The sequence below is a fragment of the Dipodomys ordii genome, unplaced genomic scaffold (genome assembly GCF_000151885.1).
Source record: "Dipodomys ordii isolate 6190 unplaced genomic scaffold, Dord_2.0 Scaffold154, whole genome shotgun sequence".
Classification (NCBI taxonomy): Eukaryota; Metazoa; Chordata; class Mammalia; order Rodentia; family Heteromyidae; genus Dipodomys; species Dipodomys ordii.
The window spans coordinates 1,266,109-1,272,108 of record NW_012267370.1 but is presented as its reverse complement, the minus strand read 5'-3'; the positions used below and the strand labels follow the sequence as shown (position 1 = coordinate 1,272,108).

The following is a 6,000-nucleotide window of genomic DNA, read 5'->3' as shown; positions in this document are numbered from 1 at the left end:
GTGTGTGTGTGTGTGTGTGTGTGTGTGTGTGTGTCCTGAGGTTTGAACTCAGAACCTGGGTCACTGTCCCTGAGCTTCTTTTTGCTCAAGGCTAGTGCTCTATTACTTGAACCATAGCACCATTTTCAGCTTTCTTGGTAGTTTATGGATACGAGAGTCTCAAGGAGTTTCCTGCCTAAGCTGGCTTTGAATCATGATCCTCAGATCTCAACTTCCTGAGTAGCTACATATGAGTAGCACTCATAGCTTATGGTTTGTTTTATTCGATGCAAGGATTTACTATGTAACTCTGGCTGGCCTTGAACTTGTTATAGTCAGCCTTCCAAGTCCAGGGGTTATAGGCCTGTACCACTCAGTCTGACTTACATCTATATATTACTCTATATTCCCCATGGCATTTTTGGGGGAATGGGATCAGTTCTGGGGCTTGAACTCAGGGCCTGGGAGCTGTTCCCTGAGCTTTGGGGCTCAAGGTTAATGGACTACCATTTGAGCCATAGCTCCACTTCTGGCTTTTTTGGGGTAGTTTATTGTAGATAAGAGTCTCACAAACTTTCCTGCCTGTCCTGGCTTTGAACCACTGTCTTCAGATCTCAGCCTCCTGAATAGTTAACAGTACAGTCAAGAGCCACTAGAGCCTGGCTCCCCATGGTATTCTTAACATAATTTATTTTGATACTGAAATTCATCTAAAAGAAAAATGAAGCAATGGAATTAGTGTGTATATTTTCTTAAGTTTAAATATGGCAAACTTAATCCAATAGCTTATAATCTTCAAAAACTTTAGGGCATTTGATTAAGAGAACAGATTATAGTAATGCACCCAAGATATTAGAAAAATGCAGTGATAAAACAGAAACAACTCAAATTTAAGAATCACTTTTTAGTATGTTTGACAGCCAGCTAGGTATCAAAATGGAAAATATAAGATTATAACATATATCACACTACAATAAACTCCAATGGATTTTCCCTTCCTTTTTAATTGTTATTATAAAGATGATGTACAGAGAAGTTACAGTTTCATAAGCCAGATAATGAGTACAATACTTTTTGGACAATGTCACCCCTTCCTTCACTCTCTTCCAGTTTTTTCCTGGCATCCCAACCTCCAATGGATTTTTCAAGTTGATTATTAAAAGAACAAAGAGGGTCTATTCTCTCAGATGTGGAAAATAGTTCAAATGATTTCAGACTATAGAAAGAGATAAAATGGATTAATTCATGTGTACTAAAAATAAATAACTTTTGGCATCAGGAAATCACATTTGGAAACAAAGTAAAAAGGACAGAAAGGGAATATGTCATTACTGATAAGAGTTTAAAAAAAAGATAAATACAAATACACATGTCAAAAGCAGAGGAGGGCTGGGAAGGTGGCTAAGTTGTAGAGTGCTTGCCTTGCATGCACGGGGCCCTGGGTTTGATTCCTCAGCACCACATAACCAGAAAAAGCTGGAAGTGGCACTGTGGCTCAAGTGGTAGAGTGCTGGCCTTGAGCTGAAGAGCTGAGGGACAGTGCCCAGGCCCAGAGTTCAGGCCCATGACCGACAAAAGAAAAAAAAAAGCAGAGGAATACTTTGGGGTTTTGGTCTAGAAACTAAGAGCCTTGGCAGTCAACATTTTCCTCTCAAACTGAAAAAAAAATCTGAACAAGCTGAAAATTAGCAACTCTTCTTAGATCCATCACAGAACTGAGGTCCTAGTGCACAAACACAGAATATTCATTAAGCAAAACCTTAACAAAATTAAAAACACAGAAATCATAACAAGTATGCTCTTAGACCACAATGGAATTAGACTATAAAACAATAAAAGAGAGAGCTAGCAAAAAACTAAAATATCTGTTCATGAAACATGCTTATAAATACCACATGAATCAAAGAGAGAGGCTCCAGTGGCTCATTCATGTAATCTAAGCTACTTGGGAGGTGGAAAATAAGAACACAGTTTTAAGTCAGCTTAGGCAGGGAACTTCACAGGATTCCTATTTGACCCACAGATGGGCCTAGTGGCACTCACCTGTCAGCCTGTCTACATGGAAGGCCAAGATTGGGAAGACTGCAGGATCCAAACAAGATTCCATCCCCATGGAAGGGAAGCTAAACTTGGTATACCCCTGTGATCCTAGAAACAATGGGAAGTCTGAAATAGGTGGATAGTAGCTCAAGCATGAATTAAGGGTGGAAAGAAAAACCCTTTCTCAAAAATTACCAATAATAAAGAGTTGTAGGTAAGGCACAAGTGGTAGTGCACTAACCTAGTAAGATTGAGGCCCTGAGTTCAAATCTCAACATCACAAAAGGAACAAGATTCAGGAGAGATGTTTTTTTAATGTTGAGATGGGTGTGGTGGCTCACGCCTATAATCTTAGCTGCTCAGGAGGCTGAGACCTGAGGATTCTGGTTCAAAGACACCCCAGACAGAAAGGCCATGAGAATTTTATTTCCAATTAACCAGCAAAAATCCAGAAATGGGCCTGTGGCTTAAGTGGTACAGCACCATACTTGAGTGGAAGAGCTAAGGGACAGAGATCAGGACCTGACTTCAAGTTCCAGTGACACATATACAAAAAATTCAAAATAAGGGCTGGGAAGGTGGCTCAGTGGTAGAGCACTTGCCTTGCATGCCTGAGGCCCTGGGTTCGATTCCTCAGCACCACATAAGCAGAAAAAAAGCGGGAAGTGGCACTATGGCTCAAGTGGTAGAACACTAGCCTTGAGCTGAAGAGCTGAGGAACAGCACCCAGGCCCAGAGTTCAAGCCCACAACTGGACCCCCCCCAAAAAAAATTCAAAATAAAAAAGGGGGAAAACAATGTATAAAAAATTGTGGGAAGACTGGGAATGTAGCTTAGTAGTAGAGTGCTTGCCTAGCATGCATGAAGCCTGGGTTTGATTCTTCAGTACACATAAACAGAAAAGGCTGGTGCTGTGGCTCAAATGGTAGATTGCTGGCTTTGGGCAAATGAAGCTCAGAAACAGTGCCCAAGTCCTGAGTTCAAGCACCAGGACTGGCAAAAAAAATATGTGAGATATTGTGAAAACAGTCCTTGGAGGTAAATTTATAGCACTGGATGCACAAATTTAAAAAGAAGAAAGCTCTAAAATCAATCATCTAAATTTCCACTTTAGGATATTAAAAAAGGAACAGAATAAATTCTAGGTAAGTATAAGAAATTAAGTAATAAAAAATAGAATATAAGTTAATGAAACTGAGAAAAAAGGACTGAGGCTATAGCCTAGTGGCAGAGTGATTACCTATCACATTTGAGAGCCTGAGTGCCATCCCTAGCACTGAGAAGGAAAAGGAAGAGTTCAGCCCCAGTACAGACACAGGCACAGGCACAAGTGAGCATGTGTGCATGCACACACATGCACACACACACACACACACACACACACACACACACACACACACACATGTGATGCATGTCTTTAATTTCAGGACACGGGAGGTTGAGGCAGGAAGATCCTAAGTTTGAGACCATACTTTGCAATATAGGGAAATCCCATCTCAGAAAACAGGGCCAATCACTATTGATTTCATGAACATTCAATAAATGATCAAGGATTACAATTAATAATTCTAAGTCCACATATTTTATAGCCTACCTGAAATGGACTAAAGTCCTTATAAAATTCAATCTACCAAAACTCATTCAAGGAGAATTAAATCACATTAACAGAACTTTATCTACTAAAAAATTGAATCACTAATAAGCCTCCAAAATGAAAAGCACAGACACGGATGAGTTTACTAACGTAGTCTAACAAATATTTGCAAAGAAATAATATCATTTCCCTACAATCCCTTGCAGAAGATAAAAGAATACTTAATTCATGCAATAAAGCCTATATTGCTCTAATATCAAAATCAGATATAGAAACCACAAGAAAACTACAGATCACTATCTTCTGTGAACATATATGAAAATCTTGAATAAAATATTTATAAATTGAATCTAACAATGTATAAAAAGAACTATATACTGTGACCAAATGGATTTTTATTCAAGTTACTGAAGGCTAGATCAACATTAAAAATTAATGTAATTGCTAGGCACTGGTGGCTCATGCCTGTAATCCTAGCTACTCAAGAGGCTGAGATCTGAGGACTATGGTTCAAAGCCAACCCAGGCAGAAAAGTCCATGAGATTCTTATCTCCAAGTAACCACCAGAAAACTGGAAATGGAGCTGTAGCTCAAAGTGTGCTAGGATTGAGCAAAAGAGCTCAGGGACAGCGCCCAGGCCCTGAATTCACAACCAGCCCACAATCAGCCAAAAAAAAAAAGTTATCTATCACATGAACAAATAAAGAAGAAAATTCAAATGACCATATAAATAGATGCTGAAAAGTATTGGGTAACATTCAACCATAAATTCATAATAATAAAACTTCCAACTGGTTGCAAATGGCTCATACTTATAATCCTAGCTACTCAAGAGACTGAGATCTGAGGTTCCTGGTTCAAAGTCAGCCTTGGCAGGAAAGTCCATGAGACTCTTATCTCCAATTAAGCATCCCACTTGCAGAAAAATATCCAGAAGTAGAGCTGTTGCTTAAGTGATAGAATGCTAGCCTTTAGCAAAAAATCTTAGGGACAGCTCCCAGGCCCTAAGTTCAAGCCTCAGGACTGGCACAAAAATAAAATATAAAATAAAACCTCCAACAAACCAGGAAGCCAGGGGAACTTTCTCAACTTGATGAAGAACATCCACAAAAAATCATCATACTAGGCAGTGAGCAAATTAAAACTTTCCCAGTAAGATTAGAAACAAAGCAAGGCTGTCACTCACTATTACACCTTTTCAACATCATACTGAAAGTCCCTTCTAAAACAGTAAGACAAGGAAAGGAAATACAATATATACAGAGTGGGAAGAAGTAAAACTGTCTATGTTTATATATAACATGATTGTCTTTGTTGATAATTCCAAAGAATTGCAGTCCACCATGGTTTAAGTCTATGATTGTGATTTGGGGCCTCTCTGGGCATAAAAAGTTGGTAAAACTCCATTTCAACCAATGGCTGGGCACAGTAGCACAGAGCTGCCCTCCCTAGCAACAGGGTAAACACAGTGGAAAGATCCCAGTCCAGGCCAGCCCAGGCATAAAATGAAACCTTAAGAAGTGATGCTGTGGCTCAAGTGGTAGAGCACTAGCCTTGAGCCGAAGAGCTCAGATACAGTGCCCAGACCCAGAGTTCAGGCCCCATGACTGACCAAACAAAAAAAAACTGGAAAAAAAAATTGAAAAGGCACTAGAGACATGGCTCAAATGGTAGAGTTTGTACCTGGCAAGCCCCGAGTTCAATCTGCAGGAACTAATAAGCACCTACAGAAAGGTTGTAGAATACAAGGTTAATATACAAATGTCAACTGCTTTCTTTTTTTTTTTGGGGGGTCCGGTCATGGGGCCTGAACTCTGGGCCTGGGTGCTGTCCCTCAGCTCTTCAGCTCAAGGCTAGCACTCTACCACTTGAGCCACAGCGCCACCTCCGGCTTTTTTCTTTTTGCTTATGTGGTGCTGAGGAATCGAACCCAGGGCCTCTGGCATGCAAGGCATGTGCTCTACCACTGAGCCACCTTCCCAGCCCTCAACTGCTTTCTTATACACCAAGAATGACAACTTAGGTTTGAAAATAAAAATGTTATTTGTATATGCACTAAAATTTGAAACCATCAGGTAAAACACTAAAAAAAATCCATACAAGACTAATGTAAGCAAAATCAAAACCTAAATAAATGGAAGGGTAACATATACACATGCATAGAAAGGCATATTGTCAGGAAGTCAGTTCTTCTCAATCTATATAGTCAATGAAATTCCAATAATGGATATTGACAAACTAATTCTAAAGAGATTAGTGGGGCTCAAACCTATAATCCTAACTACTCAGGATGTTGAGATATGAGGATCATGGTTCAAAGACAGATTGAGGCAGGAAAATCTGTGAAACTTTTATCTCCAATGAACCACTAAAAAATAAACAAAACA

General features: G+C 39.5%; 1 protein-coding gene across 1 annotated transcript in view; it reads right to left on the bottom strand.

The window, feature by feature from the left end:
• Clcn5 (chloride channel, voltage-sensitive 5) overlaps positions 1-6,000 on the bottom strand; it is a 213,339-nt gene that overhangs the window by 84,849 nt on the left and 122,490 nt on the right. The window lies entirely within an intron of this gene.